Source organism: Chinchilla lanigera, unplaced genomic scaffold (assembly GCF_000276665.1).
Source record: "Chinchilla lanigera isolate Chin_1 unplaced genomic scaffold, ChiLan1.0 scaffold00048, whole genome shotgun sequence".
NCBI classification, from domain to species: Eukaryota; Metazoa; Chordata; class Mammalia; order Rodentia; family Chinchillidae; genus Chinchilla; species Chinchilla lanigera.
The window spans coordinates 6,672,340-6,699,144 of NW_004955449.1; the positions used below are offsets into that span (position 1 = coordinate 6,672,340).

At 35.7% G+C, this 26,805-nt stretch overlaps 1 protein-coding gene across 1 annotated transcript in view; it reads right to left on the bottom strand.

Moving 5' to 3' along the window:
- Window positions 1–26,805, bottom strand: part of B3galt1 (UDP-Gal:betaGlcNAc beta 1,3-galactosyltransferase, polypeptide 1) — a 555,141-nt gene that overhangs the window by 220,151 nt on the left and 308,185 nt on the right. Inside the window, exon 3 of the transcript XR_001235825.1 lies at window positions 5,912–8,360. The gene's annotated coding sequence lies outside the window, so the exon portion shown is untranslated. Of the gene's footprint in view, window positions 8,361–26,805 lie in introns of the transcript that reaches the window.

A 26,805-nucleotide genomic window follows, 5' to 3' on the forward strand; every position in this document is an offset into this window, starting at 1 on the left:
TCTATTTTCTGTAGAGTTTTTAACATGAATGCATGTTGCACTTTGTCAAAAGCTTCTTCTGCATTACTGAGATGATCATGTGGTTTTTGTCTTTGGCTCTATTGATATGGTGTATAATATTTACTGATTTGTGAATATTGAACCATCCCTGCATTTCTGGAATGAATACCACTTTGTTATGGTGTATGATTTTTTTAATGATTTGCTAGTATTTTACTGAGGATCTTTGCATCTATGTTCATTAAGGAGATTAGTTTGTAGATTTCTTTCTTGTTTGGGTCTTTCTCTGGTTTTGGTATCAGTATAGTACTTGCCTCCAGAAATGAGATAGGGAGAATTGCTTCCTTTTCAATTTCATTGAAGAATTTGAGGAGGGTTGGTATTAAATCTTCTCAGAATGTCTTGTAAAATTCTGCTGTGAATCCACTAAGACCTGGGCTTTTCTTTGTCAGTAAGTTTTTAATCACATTTTCAATCTCATTAATTCATATTGGGTTGCTCGGGATTTTTATATTTGGTAATTCATACATAGGTAGGAAGTTTTGGTAATTCATACATAGGTAGGAATCTGTCCATTTCTTCTAAGTTTTCTATCCTCTTGGAGTAAAGATTTTCAAAGTAGGTTTTAATGATCTTTTGAATTTCTGTAGGATCTGTAGTGATTCCATTCTTTTCATTCCGTATTGCATGAATTTGAGTTTTTTTCTTTCTTTTTTTATTAAGATTGGCTAGAGATTTATCAATTTTATTTATTCTCTCAAAAGAACCAACTCCTTGATTCATTTATTTTTTGGAGGGTTTTCTTTGTCTTAGTTGCATTAATTTCTCCCCTGATCTTTATAATCCCCTTGCTTCTTTGGGCTTTGGGCTTGACGTGTTCTTCTTTTTCTAAAAGTTTGAGGTGCAGCATTAGGCTATTTATCTGTTCTCTTTCTATTTTTCTTATATGTGAGTTCACCATTATGAAATTCCCTCTGAGGACTGCTTTCATTGTGTCCCACAGATTCCAGTAAATAGTATGTACATTTTCATTTGCTTGTAGGTATTTTTAAATTTCCTCTTTAATTTCTTCTGTGACCCATTGATTGTTCAGGAGGTTGTTATTTAATTTCCAAGTGTTTATGCAGGTTTTGGAGTTCTGTTTGTCATTAATTTCCAATTTCATTGCACTGTGGTCAGGTAATATGCATGGGATAATTTCAGTTCTTTGCATTTAGATAGGTATGCTCTATGGACTAGAATGTGGTCTATTTTAGAGAAAGTCCCATGTGCATCTGAGAAAAATGTGTATTCTGATGTTGTGGGGTGGAACACTCTGTATACATTTACTAAGTCCATTTGTTCACAGATTTGATTCACATCTGTTATTTCGTTGCTGATTCATTGCCTAGTTGATCTATCTCTTGTGTCAAAGGGGTGTTGAGGTTCTCTATTACAGTAGTGTTTTTAATTATTTGGGTTTGCATGTCTGTTAAGATTTGTCTTATATAGTTTGGTGCTCTGATATTTGGTGCGTACATGTTTAAGATTGTTATCTCATCCTCTTGCAGTTTTCCCCTGACAAGTATGTAGTGACCTTCTTTATCTCTTTTGATTGTTGTCGGTTTGAAGTTTATATTGTCTGCAAACAGAATAGCTACCCCTGCTTTTCTCTGGGTTCCTGTTTCATGGAGCATTGTTTTCCATCCCTTGACTTTCAATCTATGAATTTCCTTTTGAGTAAAATGTGTTTCCTGTACACAGCATATTGTTGGATTTTGCTTCTGAATCCACTCTGCCAGTCTGTATCTTTTGACTGGTGAATTGAGGCCCTTTACATTAATGGTTATAACTGATATGTATTGCCTCATCATTGTCATGTTATTCACTAGCTGTTAGTTTCCTGCGTTTTCTGCCTATTTAATTGCTTGCTCTTCTTGCGGGTTCCTTTCTATTGTTGTTCTTGAAATTGTGGTCATTTTTTTTGTGTGTGTGTGTCTAGACTATCTTTTAGTACTCTTTGTAAGGATGGTTTGGCACTCATGAGGTTCTACAGTTGTTCTTTGTCATGGAAATATTTTATTTCTCCATTAAATTTGAAGGATAGTTTAGCAGGATACATCAATCTTAGTTGCAAGCTCTTTTGTCTCAACCTGTAATACTTTGCTGTAAGCTCTGCTTGATTGGATGGTTTGGGTTGAGAAGTCTACCATGATTTTGATGGGCTTTCCTTTATAGGCGATCTGTTTCTTCTCTCTAGCAGCTTTTAGTATTCTGTTCTTTTGCTGGAGATCTTGATTGTTATATGTCTGGGTGTACTTTTAGTTTGGTTATGACTGGTTGGAGTTCTATATGCCTCATTTAGTGTATATCAGATTCTGTTTCCATGCTTGAGAAATTTTCTGCTATTATTTCTGCAAATATTCTTTTTATGTCGTTTGTATTGCCTCCTGCTGTTTCATTGACTCTTATTAGTCTTACATTATTTCTCTTTGCCTCATCTTGCAGCTATTGAATTGATTCTTCCTGGTTCCTTGTTGAGTTTAAGAGATTCTTTCTTTCACAGTCACTAGTTGCCATGCTCTCTTCAAGATCTGAAAGTCTATCTTTGGCTTCATTCAAGTGGTTTTGCCAGCTTTCAATGGAAGTTTTGATTTCCTGAATATCTCTTTGAACCTGTTTCATGCATTCTAGTTCATTCACATATTGTTCATTTAGTGTTTCCATCAGTTGTCTGTGTTCATCTGTTTTTTAATATATTTCTACTTTAGATGTGCTGAGCAATTCTTTCATTATTATTGCCATTCCTATTTTTACCTGAGAGATTATTTCTGATCTGAGCTCTTCTATGGCCTGATGGAATTGTTTCTTTACTTCCATGGCAATCGTTTCAGCAATTTCAGGTGTGTTTTTACTGAGTTCTCCTATATTGATGTCTCCTGGACTTGTTCTGAGTGGGATGTAGTTCTGAGATTGCATTTTAGTTCTTCATCTTGTCTTGTTTCATGCCAGAGGCAGAATGCTCAGTCTCTCTCTTGCCTGGCAGCTCAGCAAAGATGGCTAATGTCCCTAGTTTCCCTGGTGGTCAGGCTTGCCGCTCTGTTTCTGTTGAGATGCGCTACTTAGTCTGGCAAATGGTGAAGTGTACTTTGTTCTCCCAGTTCTCAGACATGAACTGTGAAGTCAGCCAATAGCAGACTGTCTGATCCATTGCCCCTATCAGCTCAGGGCACTAATATCACCCAGAAGCAGGCTGAACTGGTGGCACAATCATGGACCAGTGGTCCTGTGTCTCCAGGCAGTTCAGGGTGCAGGCAGAGCTCAGACATGAATCACAGGGTCAACAGTTTGTGGACCACCTGATTCTACATCTCCAGGCAGCTCAGGGTGCACACAGGAGCCAGTCATGGGCTGCACTGGTGGTGATCATGCACAGCCTATTTCTGTGACCTCCAGGAGGTCAGGGCATGTGCAAAGTCTGGACACGAACCACAGTGCCAGCAGTTTGTCGACCACCTGCTCTAGTATCTCAGGAGGCGCAGGGTACATGCAGTAGAGCCCAAACATGAACCCTGGTGTTAGCAGTTCATGGGCCTTCTGAGTCAGAATCTCCGGTCTACACCAGGTGCATGGAGGGTGGAGACACAGACTGTGATGGCGGCAGAGTTGTGGGTCCCCTGCTATGCTCCCAGGAAGTAGATGGGAAATACCTGGTTCTCTGCAAACCATGAATATCAGCAGATCCCATACTGCCTTATTCTGTCTACACTGCTGTTTTGATTCCATTTGTATGTCTTTCTAGAAAAGGCAGGATGATAGGGATAGACATCGATTACTAGTTGACTGGAGGAGATGATAGAGAATAGGGGAGAGGACTGGCAGTAAGGGAGTATGAGAGAACCTGCAGTCATGGAAACATTCTATGTCTTGATTGTGGTGGAGACTACAGAGTTGTACAGGCTTGCCAACATTTACAAAATGATTTTCTCCTTAAAAGCAAGCATTACCAAATAGGAAACCTGATACACTCCTCACAGATGGATACTATGCATTATTGAGACCTCAACCCTACTGGAGCCAAGAGAATCTAGATACTGTACATTGTGCCAGGTTTTGGAAATAAAGAGAAGAGAAAATAAATATACACCTGGCATTTTGGGGACATTTATCAAGTGGAAACATTATAAAATCACAGTGAAGCCACATACTGTAGTAGTTGGTTTATATTTTGAAGAAAATGTCCTATCAGTAAAGTGTTCTATGATCAAGTAATTCTGGGAAACTTTGTTCACAGTATCTGTTCATTTGCACTTCTCAGTCTACCTCACTAAATTCCAAAATACCCCAATTATGTGGCAATGACGTGTTTATAAGCACATTAAATTATTGTGGACCCCAGGCATCTCCACAGGGATTAAATACACTTGTAATTCAGTATTTACTAAATGTATTTGATTGGGAAATAACTGGCCTATTAGCATCTCATAGAATAATATATGCAAAGAGACATAGGTATACATAACCATTTCCTAATTTTATTTATTTTAGTTTCCTCACTAACTTGATATTAACACAAAAAATGCAAGTCAAAACCATGAAGAGGGGAAGAATGTAGGTTTATTTGATATGTTCTTGGTTTTTTAATAAAAGAATGAATCACAAATGTGAGCGAAGATGTATTTTTGCCAACATGGCAACCTTTTCAGCCTCAAAATATACCACTGAGACATCAAAATTCTTGCAAAAGAATTATAAAGAGAAAACTTGACTCTTACTAAAGAGATGATATAGCGCTGGATGGGGCAAATGAATATGTATATCGATACCACTGAGCACAAAGTTTCTTCCTGGCGACAGAACAGAACACACATACTCAATGGGGTGGGAGGGAGGGGCAACAAAGAAGAGCTCCGTGGATTTGGTTTAGAATTACAGCTATTATTATCAATGTATTATTTATAAGTTTACTAATTAAAATTTAAAAATCTTGATATGATTCAGGTTTACTGTCACTTTAACAACAACAAAAAGGGAAATTATAGCATTTACTAAAATATTTTTTATTCTGCTCATGTTCAACTTTAAGTTTCTTTTCAAATCTTCTTTTCTTTTTCCCTAACCCCTTTACTGTAGTTTCAGTTGAGCTGAAAATTGTTCCCTTCAAACTGAAATTGTTTTGGAGTTTTCAGCAAATATTGCCATGGTTTAGATTTTGAAATTCCTGATGTGAAAAAAAGAACCCCATAAGAATAGAAAGAAGCCTAGACATTGTTTTTTTTCTGTCATCCAGAATGGTTTCTAATTTATATGACTTGGCTTCAAGAGGAAAACAAACATCAAAAAGATGTCTACATGCATTGATTTCCTTAGCTTGCCTTAATTTGCCACACCCAGAGGTATTTTTAAAGTCAGTGGACAATCATTACAGAAATTAAATGAGAAAAGAAAATAAAAGCCAGTTTCCAAAGATTAAAAAGAAAAAAATATAATTACAAGCAAATTGCAGAGAAATTACAGTTTGGAATAAATTCTGCTGTATAGTTAATTCTAATACTACACTCCTTTGACATGGAAAATAGTTATTAGTGAATTTTTCCATCTGGATGTGAAAATACAAATAAGTGTGTGGGTTGCTGTGGTTTAATGTTTAATATCTGATTTCTCTCTTTGATATTTAGATTTTTTATGTTTTTATTTTACTGATCAAATAATCATGCCATACGAGAACAATTACATTTTGCACTAGTCATTAAATACAGATGGTTAGTAAAGACAAATGTTTTAGCCTATTATATAATATGTAAAAGAACTCAAATAAAGAATTAGTAGATTACAAATGGATTGAAGTACTGAGGGTCAGAATGAGGCTGGCCAAGTTACAATCACCTCAAAGGTTAGCCATCTGTTTTTATTTCTATGGCATTTTATGGCCTTTTTTTTTTTTTTTTTTTTTTTAAGTCAGAACAGTACATGACTTGGATTTTAAGTTATTTGAAAGAAAAAGATGAAAGGGTTCATACTTTTCTATTTTACTTGTACTTTAATCTGTAGACCTCCAGAATTTTTTTAGAGCTCAAAGTACATCTGTGATAAATTATTTGTAGAAGATAAAGTAATGTATATTACTCCTAATGCATGCATTAAGTTTATTCGCCAATTAGGCTTACCCCTCTTTTCTTTATGGAATAAAATTTGGCTCATGAGAATAATAAATACTTTAAGCTGATAGAAAATCACTAGCTTGTTGATCAGTTGGGGCTGACCAATCTTTAGACAGCTACTCAGTAATCTTTTAGATAAAATAGGTAATTATATTTTATTTCCTAGTAATAAATGCTACATGTTTCTCATAGACATTCTTCATATAATTTAATGCAAGAAGTGGACTAAAGCAAATCCAATTTTGCAAAACAGAACAAATAAACTGACAGAAAGAGAAAAATACTTCCAAACTTCCTTTTCAGTGGTCCAAAACAGAGAGCTAATCTCGCCTATTTACATTCATGCTTGCAAGGAAATTGGGAGGCAGCGTAATATAGTAGATATAAATTTAAGTTTGGGGGTTAGACAGACCTGGAGTCAAGTTCTCATTTATATTTACTAGACATTTGACCTTGGGCAAGGTATTTAATCTCAGTTTTCTCACAAATATAATGATTATGTCTTCATCACAAAAAATTCTTAGCACAGAGAAAGCATATTCAATGAGTGAACTGTTTTTATTTTTGTTATACTTGTTATGTGCATATATAAAAATGTCACAATTAATGTCTGCTAACCCATAGCACAATGGATAGCATATTGGACTTCTAATGTGTACTAACCAAAACAAAAATTACATTTATATTTTGTACTGGGAATTGACCGTGCTCTTGCCAAACAGGTGCTGTGCCACTGAGCTATATCCCTGGCCCCAAAATTAAATTTATATGAAAAAATCATAAGGACAAAAGAGCAAGCACATTAAGGACAATTAAAGATCCAATTCTTGCTTGTGAGTGATGTCAATATATGTGAATGGAAAAGTAATATTCTTCAGGGAGCAAAGATTAGAATTTAGTTACTGTCATTCTAGACTACCTAGAAGAAAAACTTGGTGGGGAGTGTATAGCTATTCTCAGTTTACCTGCTAACTCTATTTTACATTATTCTATGCATTTCAGCATGTTTGTTCAAGGCCTCACTGCCTCTTGAAAACCTTCTGGCTGTTGTAGATTCAATGATTTTTTTAGGTAGGTTTCTTTGTTTGGAATAACCTTAGTCCACTGTTTCCTCCTTTAAAACTGAGCTGGAATGATTCTTCTCCTTGAAGTCATTGTAATACCTCTGAAAAGAATCTATTTTTACTTCATTGGCATTTTGAGAGGAATTAATAACCAGTATCATGATTAAAAGATAGTTGTGTGTTAGAGTAACTTGTCTGTGTGTCTTACGTCCCCTATAACGTTACGAGCTAGTACAATGACATCGCTCCCCCCCCCCATTCCTGCTACTTTATAGCAAAGTTGGCATTCAACAGCTTGTGTTCAGGTAAGCATATATGACTTCGTATATTCATAACAAATAGGTATGAATTTTTTAGTGGAAAGAATGCTAACTATATTTTAGAATATATTGGGGGAGAATCAAAATGTATCGTAATCTCATTTCAAGTCTATGATTAGCTTATAATCTATTATTATTTTTTCTAATATGATGAGTGGTACATTATCTTGTTTAAGTGAATACTGATTGTTCTAAGTTCTATCGATTCATCCATAGCTTAGCGTATCACACCTTTAACAAAGTGTTTTTGTATATTGCAATGATGAATACATTTAACAAAGAAAAAATTCCTTAAGTTCATTGGATCAAAATAATACATTTTCATAAATATCAAAATGCAGAAATATGTGCATCGTGAACTAACAGCACAATAAAATCCTAAACAATGGTCCCTATTAGGACAATTTTGGCTACCAAAAGTCACAGGATATCAAAATCAAAGTGACTTGAACTCCAATAAAATAATAAAGTTTTCTCTGTGACTGTGGTGAGTTAAAGGACTCAAAAGTGTATCACATGCCAAGTATCACATATTAAGGAATAGCTTCTGTCTTCACACTTGGGCAGTAGTGGCTGTAAGAGGGTTAACATATCTCCCAGTACCACTAGTCCCCATCACTCTACATTCAGAAATGTGTTTTTCTCACACATCTTTTCATCAATGGACAATTTTTCCCATGAGTCTTTGGCTATAGTTGATTCTTATGACTTTCCCATGTCGACCCCTGGTACAAGGAGGGAAATGATCACCATTGGCTAACGGTCCATGTTCCAAATCTCTGGGCCCTGGGGGCAGTTTGTCTTGTCCAGAAACAGGGACATGAAGAGGAGACCACCTGTGCAATATAGAACCACTGCTGAGAAGACAGGAATATGGATCTGAGCAGGTAACAATCATATGCCATATGTTTATTTATCTATCTGCTTCTGCATATGCTTCTGAAGATTCATTGCTAAAGTAACGTTTTGCCTTCATTGTTTAATTATTGTAACCAAAACCTCTTGAATTTTATTTGAACTTTAAAAAAAGTCTTTATAATTAGTGGCAAAAAAGATTCCTTCATGCCTATTTCCTTTGTAAAAACTCCTCTGATCAAAAAATAAAAATCTTAATTAAACTGATTAAACACAGAAACTGCAGCCAACATATTGTTATGTACCAAGCCCTCCGCTATGGGAAAGACAGCACTCTTCAGCTTGACGGCAGGGGAGGAGAATATCTTTTTCAGCTCTTTAGACCATAACAAGGTAAAAGAACACTGTTTTTATAGACAATTAGTAGCAGTGGCATAATTTGGTGGAGAACATAGCTCTTGAGAGAAAATCATTTGTTAGTCATTTAAAGCCTCTTAAATATGTCAAAAGAATAAAGGAATTAGGCCCACATTAACTAAAAGTAATAATCTCAGTCTATATGAAATGGTCAATATCAATTTCATTCCCTGAGGATTTAAAAAACGACTTGTATTTGTATACTTAGCTAAATTACAAGTATATATCTCATAAAGTGACAGTTACATGCAGTGAAGGTTTTTGTTTTTTTTTTAAATGGCATCTGGGGACCTGAAACAGAAAAACTGTCAAGGCCAGACAGGATCCCAGAGTCCTTTCCATGAGTCTGTATCTCTAGCCAATCTTAGTTTCTTGAATTTTTGTTTGTATTTCCACCATAACTACACCATAGGGCACTTTTGTCTTCCATAGCTCATCTGGCTTCTGATCTTGCCCATGTCTCATGTAGCAGCCAGGGTGATCTTTTAAACATCTCTAAGTGATTCCCATTATTTGCAGTAGCTGTGCTTTATAAAATCATTACAAAGTATAATACCTTGTACTTATCCATCTCTCCTAGGGGAGATTAAGATTATATTCCTGTGAGGCTTTGGTCTCAGTATTTTCATCAGCCAATCAATGCATAACCTTGCTTAACTTTTCTGTTCAAAGATCCCTTATTTAATATATTTTGCTGGTTCATTACTAGTGAACTCATGGTGAACAGCATTATGATTCATGCCTGGATGAAGTTTATCTACACATGCATCTTCTCGGGAAGGCCCATCACAGCCTTCCTATGCTGTGGAAGGCCAGAATGCCCTGCAGCACTATACAGTTAATGTAGCAAGAGAAGCCATGACAACTTGAAAAAATGTGGCACTAAGAAAATCACAAAAAGAATTATCACAAAAATAGGAGGTAGGAAGACACAGTGTCACCTCGTTCTACTTCAGCTGGGAATGTGTGCATCGAGGGACTCAAGTTTTCATTCCTCTGTGCCCTGAAAGTGCCCCAAGTATTGATTTGGGGGGTTACAGACAAATTTCAGCAAGGAAGTGAATTTGCAAATATGGAATCTGCCAATAAGCAGGATTAACTGTACTTTGAATCACATGATGCCCCTCTGTAAAATCATTAATGATTTCCCATTTCATTAAACAAAAATAAATCCCAGACCTTTAACAGTCTCTGAAGAGCTGCATAGCTGGATCCCAGCCTATCTCTCCACCTCTCCTCCTACTGTATTTCATCTTGGGTTACCACATGGGCTCTCTGTTCTGTGGGAACCCCAAGTTGTCTCCACCTGAAGGCCCTCCTAAATATGTGTCTCCACACTGGAATGCTCTTCTCTTTTTCAGTCCTGTGCACTTGCAATGCACACACACACACACACACACACACACACACACACACACACACCTCTCACATGATGATTCCTTCTTATCTATTAGATCTCAGCTAAAATCTCCTCTTTTTAGGGACAGATTGCAGCCCCCCCAATCTCTTTTCTTTTTTCTTTCTCTGTGTGTGAGGATACAATGAAAAGGAGGCTGTCTCCAGGCCAGGAAGAGAGCACTTAGCAACAACTAAATCTGCCAGCACCCTTAGTTTGAATTTCTCAGCCTCTTGAGTTGTAACAAATGTCTGTGGCTAAGCCAAGGAAACACAACAAAACCAAGACTCCCCTAACTTCTCTTTCCAGAGATGATTTCCCTAACCACCCAACTTAAAGTAGGTCCCTCCTGCTAGTATCTCTCATGACATCATTTGTATGCTTTCTATTGGTTAACGAGGTTAGCATTCAGGTATTTATTCATTTGTTTAATGTCTGTCACTCCCAGGGGATTTGGAGCGCCATAAAGATGGGAACCGCATCTTTTTGATTGCTGTTGTGCACCTACCTTTTTCAATGTGTCTGATCATGCAGGCCTTTAATAAATACTGTCTGACTTATTCATTGATGAATGAATAAATGAATAATGTTTTAAAGGTTTAATCTTTAATACACAAAAAAACTCATCACTGGCAATTAGTATAAAAAACCCTCATTTGTGTAAGACATAGGCCGTTTATCAACCTGATACACTGCCCAAAATTCAACTTGATGACATTCACCAACAATATATGACGGTGTGACACAAGCACTGCAGACAGGAGAATTTCACTACACAGGCACCTGTGTGGCACTGGCTTGTTCTCATAGCCAGAAAAGATCATCACTGATCATAGCTGAGGAATGATATGTTTAGACAGATTATGACAGAATAAATTTAACTTGAGACCAAACAGCTATTTTAAAGATGGATATATTTGCCTATTTTTTGTCATTGATTCCAAAGTTTTTAGCTTCATGTGCAAACTCAACCACTGAAAAATACTTGACACCACCTATATATTGAAGATAAATATAGTATAAAATAATATAATAATAATAATAATAATAATAATAGTAATAATAATAAAAAAAGACACAGTGCTGTTATTTCTATACATTGGGCCCTCCCTACATAAACATGCAAGGTAGAATTGCCGTAAAATGTATGAGAGATGCCAGTTTTCATGATGAACATGGAACTAGTTAAAATTACTTCCTAATCTGTTTTTTTTTAAAAAATCTATCATGCTAATTTTCTTTTTTCAATGACAATCTGAGTGGGGAAAAGGCACAGTGCAATGTACATACAGGTTTCGTCCTTAAAAATATTTTCAGGTACAGAAGTGTTCTTTCAAAAAGCAGCTATTATTGCCAGGCTTCCACTGGATGCTGAATAGATGAGATGGACCTGGTCTCTGAACTCACGCACCTTAGTATCTGGTGCCCTCTGGTGGGAGGGTGATTATACCTGATTGCATATAATTACACATAATTACCTAACTGCAAATTGTAGTGCCATACAGTAACGTGCTAAGAGGACAGTCAACTGGGAGAGGGCAGGAGAAACAAAAGACACTTCTGAATTGGAGTTATATCTGTGAGAATTGTCAAACGGTATATTTTAAAGTCACTGGAGAGGGCAAATTCTTAATAAACATGTTTAGAACAGAGAAGAATCAAAAGCAAAACTTCTCAGAAGTACTCAAGAGAGTTGTTGCTAAGCATTTAACAACTGGATTGCAGTATTCTGATACTGGCCTGTTTTTAAACTCTGTCAGTATTCAATTATGTAGCACACAGAGAAGCAGAAATAAGCCTTCTCACCTGTAGGCAGAACATCCACTCATCCTCCAGTTCCATGCCCATAAAAATACCTTTGGTAAATTATAACTATGAATGCAGTTCGTTGGGCATGTGTAATGAGTCAGGCTTGCACGCAAATACTCATTTCACGTGATCATTCTATTTGGGTGTGACCTCAAGTAGCAGCAGGTGCTAAACCCATTGGGTCTTTTTCTTACTGGGTAAGGACTGGAGCTTAGAGAGGCTAGGTAATTTACCCAGTGGTCATACGGGCAGTAAAAGGTAGAGCAGGGTGGGCACGGAAGCCAGCTTGATGGGCTTTCCATTGACAAAATCTGGGGCAATTTGAGTATTGGAATAATAGCTATTTGTATAATTTCCAGGATAGAACAAAAATTTGTAAACCCACACTGATAAATATGAATAAATAAATAGGAGAGAAGGAAAAGCCCTTTCTTATAGAACACCTGCTAATAAATGTACTGGGAGTAATGGAGTTAGGAAATCATTTGTCAACTATCATAGTAATAATTGTTTTAGGAAAGGAGAGGTGTGATGGATGAGAAACAGAACATTTACATTGTCTCCAAGTATTTCCCTGCAGTCAATTTATGACCTACAAAGGAGAAAAATAACATGAGAAACCTGGTAAGACACATTCTTGTTCAAATGATCAACATTAACATTATCAGTAAGGGAAAAAAATAAACATTGGCATTATTTGCTTTCTGATGCAATGAGAAGGATGGAACATACTGTCTGATATTTCTACCAAGGTTGTTTACTTGAATCTCTTCTTGAATAACAAAGGCAAAGTAACTTTGAGAGGTACTCTACAAAGTTAATGACCTACACTCTTCAAAAGCAACGGAGAGGGACCAAGAAATGTGGAGGACAAAAGGTGATGAAAAAGATTAAAAAACATACTAGATAGGTCTGCACTAGAAAACTTTTCCTTGTTTTGAAGAACATTAATAAGGTAATTAGTAAAACTTTAGTAAGGTTAGATAGTAGTATTTATTACTATTACTTTTAAAAATTTTTGATAGTTTTGTGATTATGCAAGAAAATGTCTTTGTGTTAAGAAATACATGCTGAAGTATTTTAGAGTAAAAGGCTGCTGTGTCCACATCCCCAAAGGTCCAGCAAATGTACACACACAGATAGACTATAACAAACACATTAAAATTTTAAATTTCAGTAAAACTGATCAAGTACAATGGAAATTTTTTATGCTACTTTTGCAATCTTTCTCTACATTTGAATTTAATAAAAATGTAAAATGTAGTCTGCATTCCAATGTTTTAAAAATTTGCCTAAGAAATGCTTGAATCAGTTAAAAATTGGAAACTAAGGACTCATCTCAAGCAGGGAAGTGGGACTGAGGTTCAAGTAAACAATTTTCCCAGAGGGGCAGGCAGTAAGAAGAAGAAGTAGTTTCAAAAATTTGTGGACTTTGGCTTCCATTTATTTATTTTTGTTTGTTTTTTACCAAGGTAAAATGTGACAGGGCTTTCACTTGCATTAGGAAGGACAAAAATGAGAGAAAGCAAAGAAATGATAAATAAAACAAATAATCTGACAAAACAATAAAGGAAGAGTAGCACATTATAACATTGTTTCTAATTATCTAGAATCAATCACGCTAGAGGCTAATCGCAGGGGCTGAGTACTGAAGGAGTCAGGAGTCAGGAGATGCGGCCTGGCTCTCCAACTTTAGCCAAGTGATGTGGAGTAAGTTATGTCCTCACTGGGCCCCACTTAATTAATTAATTAAGAGAATTGAGTTGGGTGATTTTTAAGTTCTTGATGTCTATGATTCTGTATCTTTCAAATTAAAAAAGTGATAATAAAATCATGGTTAACTTGAAATGTGTGCCAGTTGGTTACCCAGTAAATCTTGAATAAAGGTTTTGTTGTGTTTTATTTACTGAATTGCCTTTGAGGTTCTGTGGCAGATTGTCAGCTGTGGTCTACGTAGCAGCCTTCACACTTTTTTCGCGGTTAACAGGAAACTTATTTTGTTGCAGTGAGGGCAGGGCAGTGGGTTATTACTTAAATGTGCTGAGAGTGTAGAGGGTATCCTGTCCCTGTCCTTGTGGTGGTTCATATTCTAAGCAGACAGTGGGACCACAATACCTCTTTGCCAGTGATAGGTAGGGTGGATATGGGCAGGCTATGGAAAGGATAATAAGGGAAAGTTTCCTGAGACAGCATGATTCTGATTAGTATCTCTTTTCAAATGAAAAGATGGAAACTAACAAGGAGGGAGCAATGTTCCCCACCTTTACCATTATTTTTCCTGCCTTCAATGTGGTTGTTGCAAGAATGTGATGGTAAGAGCTAAGGCAGCCTTCTTATGTCATGAGGCCTTAAGTAAAAAACAGAAAAACAGACTTGCTGAAGAGAGGGGCATTAAACAGAAAATTCCTGATTATTTAAAAATATTGTTCAGGTACTAGATCAAACCTGGAACTGCCTACTTTTCCTTTCTGTCAAAAGCATTTGCAACAAGTTTGGTTCTTCGTAATGACAGAGGAGATTTGAGTTAATTCTGTCAAATCAATACTGTCAAAATATAACTGTATTTTTAAATTACATCAGAATTATCCCCTAATTTCAAATAAGCCAGAAAATACAAATAAGTTTATATAAAAATAAAGATTTACATCAATGAGAACCAAGATTCCCATGAGTGAGAACCTTTAGCATATCCGTGCATATCTTTAGGCACAGACACACACACAACACATTACACACACACACATTCAACATACGTACTTAATTTCTTTAGGTTAGTAGTTACTGGATCAAAGGAGGTAACTAAAAATTTTAATACAGCTGGCAAAATTGCCCTGTAGAAATGTATTTATCTATCAACATAGCATAAGAGTTTGTTTCCCTATCCCTACATCTAACTCCTTAGGAAATTTAATCAATGTTTTAATCATTGGTGGTCTGAAAACATAGAGGTTAAATCCCCTTTTTCTCCCCTTTCCTTATCCTGGGGATTAAACTCAGGGAGCACTGAGCTACATCCCTGGTCCTTTTAAGGTTTTTTTTTTGAGACAGGATCTCATTAAATTCTCCACACTGGCCTCAAACTTGTAATCCTCCTACCTTAGCCTTCTGAGTAGCTGGGGTTACAGGTATGTACCATGATGCCTGGCTTGCTTTTACTCTCTTGTAATTATTAATATATAGCACTGTCAAAGGCTTTATTGACTATAATATTTCCTTTTCTTGTGCAGTGACTTCGCTTATCTATATCTTTTAAAACAAATTATAATATCTCTTCAATATTAAGTGGTATATGTCAGAATGTGAAGAGAGACTTAAGATCCAGTCCACCTGGGTTCAAATTGTGGCTTTTCCACTTACTAATTTTGCAACTTTGGGGAACGAGAAACTTTTCTGTGCTTCATTTTCATTGCTTGGAAAATGAAGACGTAGTCCCTACCGAGGGAGCCTTTAATGAAGGTAGGTTAGTGGCATGCCACAGCACCATGGGTGCTGCGCAGATACATGATGAGCCCACAGAAACGCAGGCCACCATATTGTTACCTTTCAAATAGTATTAATACTGTGTCCTAAATTTAAATGCTTATTATTCTAAAGCTTTCAATGTTTATTTATTTTAATTGACAAATAAACACTGTATGTATTTATGCTATTTGGTACTATGTATGGTGTATGTATTCATGTAGAATGCCTAAATAGAAGTAACATATCCATCATGTGACATAATTTTTTGTGGTTAAAAATCTACTCTTAGAAATTTTCAAGTGCACAATATATTATTAAATAATATAATATTGTATTATAGTTACTGTGTTATAAAATAGATCTGAATTTATGTTATAAAATAGATCTGAATTTATGTTATAAAATAGATCTGAATTTATTTTACCTAGGTAACAGAAATTTTAGTGTGCATATATTACATATGTTCATATTTTTTAAGTTCTTATCAATCCAGAACTTATTTAGTAGTAAGTTATGATAACAACTAGGATTCTATTCACCCATGCATTTATCTACTCATTCATCCACCTATTTACTATAGCCCAACTGTCTATGGTATACTTAATATTTTATCCTTTTCTAATGCATTTGAAATATGCCTACCACAGTGTCAATTTCTATTTAAACTCCAGATATCCTGCATATTTTGTATCATGCCCCACTGACTACACAAGTACTTCCACAGTGTCTTCAATATTAACTTTCTATTAAATTTCAACTAGTTCACTTGTGTTACTGTGCTTTCCAAGATGTTTTAAAAACTGTTCTTGAACCTTGCGTTCAATTTTAGATCCATGCTTTCTAAGAGGTCTCACTTTTCATGATTCCACAAAGAATTCTTTATATTTACAAATTGAGGGAAAATTGACAACTATTAAATATTTTGATTTTCCACCTAGTTTTGCTTTTTAAGTGTCTGTTTTCCAGGTTTTGCCTCTTTTCTTTTAAAATATCTTTGTAGATTTTTTTTCCTTTTTTTCATTTTTTTTGCTTACCTTGTAGATCAAAGCCAGGGCCTTGCTCAGGGCTAGGCAAGTGTTCTGCCACTGAGCTACATACTTGCCTTTTAATAATTTGTGTTTTATATTTTAGTTTTTTGGTACCAGGAATCAAACTCACGACCTTGCGCTTGCCAGGCAGGTGCTGTGCTGTTGAGCTATATCCCTGGCCCCTTAATAGTTATTTTAAATGGAAGGACTTTCCCTCTCCATTCTCTTTGCTACTGATTATGAATGACACATATGGGGGACCAATGAATTTTTGAGCAGTCAAGTAATATCTATTTTCCGATTTATTTAGGTTTTGCTCAGTGAACAGTCACATTACATACAATAATTAATTTTAAAGTCCTTTTAACTTTTATATTTGTGGGGCAAATCACTTTTTCTTAAAAGATCTTTATATAATAACTATTTCAGAACATAACATATACAGAAGATGAAGATTATAAGGAAATTTTTCAATAGTCCAACCTACTTTAACTTTTACAAGATAAAGCATTGAAAGAAATTGGTTAATCACCAATTCTGTAAAATCTGGGCTTCCCATCCAACACATCTAAAAGACAGGAAAAGTGCTTAAGAATATTTTAAACATCCTTCTCTTACAGAAGTTCATGTGTCAGTTAATGTAAAACTTGGAAAGAGAAAATAAAAGCAAAACTCAGATTAATAAATGGGAGATAATTACTAGTCAATATTAGGCATTTATTTTTCAGGTTTTTTTCTGTTTTCTAATTTTACATGTATTTACATGTATTTTTGTTTGTTTGGTTGGTTTTTTTTTTTTTTTCCTGGTACCGGGGATCGAACTCATGACCTCGCGCTTGCCGGTCAGGCACTGTGCTGCTGAGCTAAATCCCCCGCCCCTATAATGTATTTTAAAAATAAAAAATTTTATATTTTGTGCCTTTCCTGAACAACACATACCATAAATAGCTTTCTAAATCATAAAATGTTCAACTACAATTTCATGGCTCATAATATTATACTGTATGAATGTACTGTATTTTTATCATTTATCTATTACTGGACATTTTTATATGTATAAATTTTCTGTAATATTATATAAGAAAAATCCTATGATGGACAATTTTATTAACATTAAAATATTTAAAAAGTATTTACTAAAGGTAGAAATCTTAGAGATTGACATGTAGTGCTAAGGAATGTATATATTTCTAAGATTGTATTTCATTTTATTTATTTTTTGTTTGTTTTTCTTCCAGTATCAGGAATCAAACTCATGACCTTGTGCTTGCCAGGCAGGCACTTTGCCGCTGAGCTAAATCCCCCGGCCCTTCTAATATTGTATTTTATACTAACACTTTTTCTTTTCTCCTTGGCTTCAAATGGGTTCTTTTTCTTTTCTTATTTCCTTACCTGTCCTCATTGCTTTTAAGGAAATAATGGATGCTCAATCCTCTATTTTTTTCATATATGTAATTATATTTTTCTTCTTTTTTGAGTTCCTCGATTTCTGTTAATAATTCAACTTTCTAGTCCAGAGTTAGACTAATATATGAGACTAATATATGGCTTTCCCCAAGGTTCATTATTGTTTTCTCTTCAAGCAGTCTATTTTAAATGGTAAGTTCTTTTATGAAATGGTCATAGATTAAGGTATACTGATTAAAATATTACATTCATTTTCTATACACAATATAGATTTCTAATAATGCAGAAGCATGTCAGTTAATTTTGAGAGACTTCCGAATCATAATAAACATATTTAAACATTGTTTCCTGAAGAAGATAAAAAAATAGAAGCTACTGTACAAAGTCCAAAGAAAAGGCTTAGAATTACTCAAATTTGTAAATCTTTAGAATTTCTCCCATGATCCACTATTACAGGCTGACATCAATACCAATATGCTATTTTACACTGTGAAAAGGTTTTTTAAAATTCCATTCTAAAACTCACACATAAGTATTACAGAATATTTGAGCAAAAGTAAAAAGCTTAGTAGTTTCAAAAAGGAAATGAAAGCATACTTGAATTGTGAATCAGATTTCAAGGAATCTGGATTAGGTACCCTCAGGAATGGATACGACCTACGTATTCAATATTTTAATGGGAATTACAACGCCAAAAATTTGCATGAAACTGATCAGCTTGCGTTATGGAACATTATGCTGATACATCATGCAAAGCACATTGATCAGCTGTAGTAGGAAGCATACTTCATCTCTACAAAAAATAAAAAATAAAAAAGCTGTAGTAATATTGGTTGATGCCACTTGACTATTAGTTTCAGGCAAGAGCTTTAAAAATGTTAATGTCTCATTTATTGCAAACATAGTACCAAGGGAAAGAAAATATTGAATTTTTTAGGTCCACTATCCATAAATTAACCATCTAGTAATAAAAGGCACAAACTAGATCATTCAAAGAAATTGGTAATTTTCTTAACTGCAGGTGGATCTGCCTACTGCATACTGTTAGAGAATGAAGTAAGTTCATTTTTTTGTTTATCCACAGGCTATCACCAACCCTCCTAAAAAGCTCTAGTGTTAATCATTATATATGAAGACATTTTTATCAACTGTCTCCCAGTGATGTTAGGAACTAAAGTAATTCATCACCAGGTCACTTGTTCTCTTTTTCAAATTAAACAATCTGCCGGGTATTCTTTTTCATCAAAGAAGAAATATGATGGATTTTATCTTCCAACTGTAAATGATTTTTTAATTTCAATGTCTGAATTGTTTCTGCTTCCAGTAAACAAGGGAGGAAGGGGACACTGGGCACTGCAGGTACACCGAGTCTTAACTACAATCCAAAACAATGGCTAGTTACACCTTAACTAACCTTTATGGGTGTATTTCTACAGAAACCAGCTATCTTGCCAAGTACTCAATGTAAAAATGATTTTTCTGTGTATTTTCAACCCTTTATTAAGTGAAACTCCAACATGCAGCCTACATTTGGCCAGAAGGAGAATTTTGGGAAAAATGAAAAAAAATGATAAAAGGCTCCAAGTAACCTTCAGAAAGGGCAGCTTGCTGCAGTTTAATAGGGAGAAAATGTTAAATTATAAAAATCCTAGTTATTTAAAAGTAAACATACTTTGAGCAAGTACACAAATGCCTAGGATTATGCTACAGAGGCAATACGACATTTGAAAACACTTCTACAGCAATGCCAATAAATATTAAAAAATCACATAATTGAGTTTTCAATAGTAGACTCTCCCTGCCCCCAAATAAACCAGAGAGAATTTCTTGAAGAATCCTGAAACGAACTTTTGCCCTCAGGTTGGGCTATGATTTCCACTGGCAATTTGTTGGCTTTTGAAACAGATTTTAGTTCCTAGATTCTTTGTTTTTTTTTTCTGGTACCAGGAATCGAACTCAAGACTTTGTGCTTGCCAGGCAGGCCCTGTGCAGCTGAGTTAAATCCCCAGCCCCTAGTGCCTAGATTCTAAGGGGATTTTCCTTTGGTCCCATTAATATGCAAGGACTCTTGTTCCCAACACACAGAGATCTGTTCCTTTCCTGAGACTCTGAGGTCTGGATTGGTTGAGGGTAAATTTTATAAAGGAGGCAGCCATTTTGGAATGATTACCGTACCAAATGTGCTTCTTTTATTTGACCATGGCTCGCCTTAGTGACATTTCCTCCATTGAGGAGAGGAAGGAATCAGTCTCCTCGGCCTATGTATTGACATGTTTGGGTAGCAATTGCACACATTTTGAAACTGATAGTTGATTATAAGATGATAAATTTCTCCACAGAAACAGCAAGTCAGAAATGGTTGCAGGGATAGGTTTTTTGCAAGAAATTTTGTTATGCAATGCTAACAAAAGAAAGTTCCTTACAGTGTATCTCAGACACACCCATTGATTTTAAGTTTAGTTGAATACCTAGTTATCTGTACTCCGTCAAGCTGTAATAAACCATTGGGTATATCAACACCTACATAGTTAAAACATTCTATGGAAAGCACACCCACAGAAACAGGAGTAATCAGTTCTCCTCATGTGTAACCCTTACTCCGAATAGTGCATTAACATTACTTAAAAGACATCACTATGTGCCCTTTCGTTTCTCTTCTAGTCTTATTTCCTTATCTTTCTCTGAAAAATGAAATATCTCTATTAGCAAGTATAAATTTTTATAAAAGTTTAGCACTCTACTTAAAAAATGGAATACTTGTCCCTGATATATTATCTTTCCTCTTATTTTAACTTCACTCTTCTGCTTGGCTGTTTTCTTTGTTTCTTTTTGGCAGTGGGGTGGTCCATTGGCCTCCTAGTACCTTTACTCTATATCCCTTTCTCCATTATTTCCCCTCTAGGGTCTTTTGTGGTTGGTGTCATCACACCCATTCTAATTCATTTCCATGGGGAAGCAAACAATTAGAGGATTAAAATAACTGCAGTTGGCCTTTGGGAATTCCATACTTTTCATCAGTAATTAGTTTAAGAGTAATGTGACCTCTAGGAAGTTTTTCCTAGTTCTTAGGAGAAAACAGATGAAGCTAAATTCTCTATCTTCCACTTGATTTAAACAAGGAAATATGTTGCTGCCCCTAGAAGTTGTCCTAAATCACAGGGAAACCAGCCTTGGGATGAAGGTAACACCTGGGGGCAAGGAGGGGTTAGAACAGAGGGGAAGAAAAACCCTAAGGCCCTTAGGACATTACCAAGCCACTGGACCAACCTTATCACATGTTCTGTTTTCTTATTCTTTAAATCAACTTGAGTTTACTTTTATATTATTATTTCTAGGTCAAACAACCCAAATAGACATGAATTCCCTCATGTATTATTGGTTGAAATAGTAAAAGTGACCAAATGGTAAAGAATGTCCCCAAATGGGAGCTAGAGTTTTATTTCTTTAGGGTTACTCTCTAAATCCAAGTCATGAAAACACAGAACAAAGTAAACTGTTATTGACCTCTGAGTCTGAATAGCTCAAATATCTAAAAACATTATATGATCATGACAACTGGTGAGGCTCTACCTACATTAGTAGTCATAAACCAGTTAGTAACCATGAGTTTATACAGGTAAGTTAGTCGAGGACCTTATTCTCTGGAAGGAACATTTAAGTTGAAAATGAGCAACGGAGACACTAAAGACTATGATATTTGTTTCTTAAAAGGATCAACCAGTCCAGGATTCTAGGAGCTAATCTCTTCCCTGATTCAATGAGGGACTCTCCTTTGTCAGATGAGACCAAATCAGTCTAGATGTCAGTATTACAATACGAAGCACTCAGCTTAGGAAAAGTATGGCTTTTAAATAAATCTAGCAATTTTTTTGAGCACTCTGTTGCTTTATTTAAAACTAAAAATAACTGGGGAATTTATACATATATAAGAAATTCCTTTTTGCTCACTGAAATATAACATAGCAAATGCATCATTTGATGATTTAATTTCTGTACATTAGATTTTTTCCCATGTCATCACTATAAATAAAATACAACAATTTCAACTCTTTAAGATAACCAAGGCATTTTATAAATTTAATATCATAATTACTCAAGTTCCAAAAATATTATCATTTAGGCCAAATATGTGAGATGAACATACACAATGAAAAAAGCTTTAAATGCTGCCTATGAGAGAAAAAGTAACATTCTGAATTTACAGACAACTCCCTAACCTATCAGTTATCCATTTCCGCTTGTTTTATTTTGTGATTGATTAAAAGCCAGTGTTGTTAATTTATCTTTCTTTTGTCTCAGGTACGTGGTAATCATAATATTAACAGTTTATATATTTTGCTCCACCTTATTTAATTTTCATGGGTTGTTAGACATATCAGCATGTTGGAATGCCTTCTTTTCATAATTTTTTTCTATGGGAACACTGTTGCATAAATTGTCTGAACTAGAAGTAGCCATGGGTGAAATGGCCTTTCTTATTAAATGTCACAAGATTTAATGTCACAGTATAATTGGGATGGAAGGATAATTGAGCTAAGCTCAACATGTCTTTTTTCTGCTAACACAGTACTAATCCACAGGAGTGTTAAAGTATGTTTAATAAAAGGCCCTATTCACATGAAAACTGTTGGCACTTGCTAAAAATTACACTACTGCATTGCTTAGCCCTTAGAATTTCTAGCGTAATTCACAGCAAGTTTGATTTTCAAATGAAATTATAATAGGAGTCTGCAATAAAAAATTCAACATGTGTTCTCAAAGTATTTTTTTTTAAAGAATTAAAAATGGTCTTGTGTTCGAGGTATTAATGCCTTTTGATATTGTGCCCTTTTTTTTGTCTTTTTGAGACAGGGTCTCGCTATGCAGTTCAGGCTGGCCTTGAGCTCACTTTGTAGCCCAGGCTGGTCTCGAATTTGCAACGATCCTCCTGCCTCAGCCTCCCAGTGCTGGGATTACAGGCATGTGCCACCATGCCCAGTGGTATTGTGGTTTTGGTGAAAGAATGCTTGCTTGGATCTGATTCTACCTTTATTCATTTCTCCTGCCTACACACACACACACACACACACACACACACACACACACACACACACTCTCACACTACTCTTGGGCATGTGTGTTACATGTGCCGGCAAAAAAGAAATAAACCAGTAAGGCAAAGTAAGAAAGCAGTGTAAGTCATATGACTGAATTCTGATTAATGAACTATGAGCTGAACTCATGATCCAGAAAATCCTGCCCCAAAACTCTACATGTTCTTTTTGATTCTCTGTATGAAATAAAAGATTTACAAGGACTCCGAAACCTGACTGCTGAATTAAGTAATAAAAAAGAACAATGATGGTGTTAAATTTCTGAGAATGTAAAACTCATTGTGATGTAGTAGAATTATCCTGACTTCATGTTTTTCTTTGTTTCTTTTTTCCCCTTATTTCTGCCTTTTTTGGTAAAATCAACTTACTGAAGAATGAATGAAAGAAAAAGTCACTTTGCTATACTCCACTGTTATTTTTCATTCATTCAGTGACCTTGAATAAGCAAATAACTTGTTCATATTCCCGACCATTAACCTGAGAACCTGCACCCAATCTTTTAATATATTCATAACTTACAAGGACTTTCGTAGCTCATCTCACCCATTTCTGTGCTTTCGTGCAGAATCTGTGCCTCTAAATACTACGGGCTGTATGCAAATCTTCATAGTTTTTTGAAAAGCTTATGGTAAAAGATTGTCTGTCTTCATTTGAAAGTCTAATTCAGCATTTCTGATATTGTTTTTGGTCAAATTTACCTGTAAAGAAATCTACTCACTCCATAACTCATTTTGATTCTCATTTGTTTTCCTTTTTAGAATACAGAAGTTCTATTAGCAAGAACACTTTAAGTTCTTCCTAATACGTTTTTTCCTAGGATAAACCAATCTTTTAATCTTTCCTTATGAATGAATTTCAAAACTTCAGACAGTTCCAACTTTTCTATTTCTCTGTTTGATAAAACATCCTGATATAAGTCATCTATTTGGTGAAAAAGTGAACTGAAGCCGAAAGAAATCCATCCAACCAGCTGTTTGTAGAGACAAAACTACTCTTAATTGACTGCTCTTTTGTCTTTTGTTTTTATAGCCTTAAAGAACAAAATCTGGAACAGAGTACTCCAGGAAAATTACAATGAAGAACTTTAAGGGAATGATTTTTGCATGGACTTAAAGTGTTAGATATCTATGCATATTTTATAGTACAATTTCTTTGGACTTAATTTAGTTGTAATAATAGTTACTTTCAATTTAGCTAAGCATGCTCCCCTTAGGTTTCTTTCAATTAAGTATATTTGATCAGGCCAGAACTGGCCATGATTGAAAAATTTACAAGCATACAATTTGCCCTAGCCTTACTTTGTTAATTCCGTAAATGGCAAGAACTCAATACACCTGTTTATTTGGAGGAACTACAAGAAATAGAGACAATACAGAATATGATAACTCTGAAAATTTAAGCCTAAGCCTCATAGCCTGAAAAATATCTCAGAGGTCTTAAAATGATAGGTGTGGTGTGGAGGACCCAGCTTATAGTCTCAGAGCCCTAACAGAGCCATACCATTTACCTAAAAAATGAATAAGCCACTATCATCTCTATGTACTTTTTCCATGGCTTATTTGTACTATAGAGAAGTCATACCCAAATTCTACCTAATTCATTTTTTACCTCTATCATCTGAGCATCAATTTTTTTAGTTGACAAACAGTATAACTTGTTCTATGAATGTGAGGCTCATAAAAATTACAATGGATAAAGCATCTGGCTGAGTGCTTTGAAAATGGTAGGTAGTAGTGAGCAGAGAGCTACAAGTGTTTTGTCACCAATTCTATCCCATAACTAGAGGTGACTTCCTATTTTGAATGTGGGCTTCTTGTGAAGCTTGCCTTGAATGAAAGAATATGGCAGGAATGTCACCACCCAACTTCCAGGGCCACTGAACCTTACAAGAGCTGTGCTTTTCAGTATTATGTGGAAATGTCCCTTGTTTGAATCTAGCCACTAGCCAGGAGAAATGCATACGGTATAGAAAAGCTACTGCAGGAAGCACAAGGCACTAGGGTTAACAACCTGAGCTGCTCAGCTGTCAGTATCAACTCCCAACTTTCTGAGTGAGCTCCGGTAGATGTTTCAGGCCAGTCAAACCTCCAGCCAACCATACACAGAAAAGAACCTTCCGGCAGCATCCAGCCAACCTACAGGCTCATAAGGGATAATAATTACTTTATTTCCTGTAGCCAGTAAGTTTTGGGTACTGTGTTATGGAGCAATAGATAACCAAAGCATTGCCAAGTAACTAAATGGAACAGTTGTCATTGTTCTCCCCAGTGATGAGGGGAAATAGCGTATATTGATGGTTCTCTCTTCACTTTACCTATAGATCTTAGGGTTAATTGTGTCCTGTATTTCTACTCAGTGCCAAAGCACTGGGGAAAGAAATAGGTGATTTGTTAACCTGAGAACAAGACCTTTAAAAGGACTAGTGCTTTCTTTCCTCTGTAGTCTGCACTGTCGTGAGCAGTCTTGCATTGTAGCACACGCACTGGTGAGTTCCTGCAAGGTCTGACACAGCAGGACAGAGAACATGTTTCCTCTAATATCAGATACTGCGCCTGTGCTAAATGTGAGGCACAGAGGCTCACTCACTCTTTTTGTCTATGACCTTCCCAGGTTTATTTTGTTTGCCCATTGCTCCTCTCCCTATCTAGTTTTATGGCCGTCATAGACTTGGCACGAAACGTCTGTCTCCCTTTCCTATCTTAATAGCCTTTTTATACCTCCCTCTTAGTATTTCCTAAATTCGCCCTTTGTTTATTGTTTTCTGTCCTTACCTCTGACCTTGTCTAGTTATCTTCCTAACTTTATGACATCTAGGAGATGCTCCTTTTAGACATCCTGTTTTGATTTTTCTTTCTTTACCCCGAATCCTTGTGGCTATGCCCAGACAGGCACTGGATTTGCTATTATTTTGATTGCAGATGTAAGAGTACAACATTTTGCCCACAGGACACAAAGAAGTGGAAATTATAGTAATTTACAAAGCAAAATATTTAAGTGATTCTCAGTAGATTTCCAAATAGAGGTGATAAAAACAAAATGTCCATTTGCATATTCAGTAACTAATCTTATTTTTTGTTTTTGGTGTTTAGCAAAACTTGTGAATCCTCTGAAAGGTCTTACTTCCAGGGGAGCAAATTCCCGCCATCTTTGGTGGGGCTTGTAATCAAATACAATAATCCGAGGGCAGCTGAGCCACTATTATAGCTTGCTTGGCACTGGAAGGTTAAAGTTTCCCTATGTTTGGAAGCAATCTTCCCTCTACCCAGAGATCACTGTCAGTTCAGGAACAGACTTCAACCGCACATCTGCAATGTGAAGACATGATTACTACAGAATATAATGATTTAAGATTTTTGTATGAAAGATGAATTCCATTCAAGAAATTTCCTCTTAGACATAGTACTGTAATTATTTCAATTTATTCTTCAGCAATTTTCCTGTAGGTATCTTTTCACTGTGTTGTTTTCATGAAGATAACTCAGTTAAATATAGAAACTTTACGTTGTGTATCACCGTAATACTTCTGATTCCACGAGATTTTGAAAAAAATGTCTTTTAAAGGCATCAGTTTGGAACAATGTTTCCTATGCCCACCCCTTAGTTTCCAGTGTCTTGGCTGCCTGCCTATACCTGGAGGGTGGCCCTTGCATTTCATAATGACATCCCCAGGGAGCACAATTCAGATCTGAAGGGCAGGAGACTTGATCTGACAGCAAGAAAATCAAACAGGTAAGGAGCATAGGGAGAGGCAACTGGACTTGAACACGGAGTTCAGCTTGCAGTTCTAGGGACCTGCCTTTAACCTGGGCAGCAA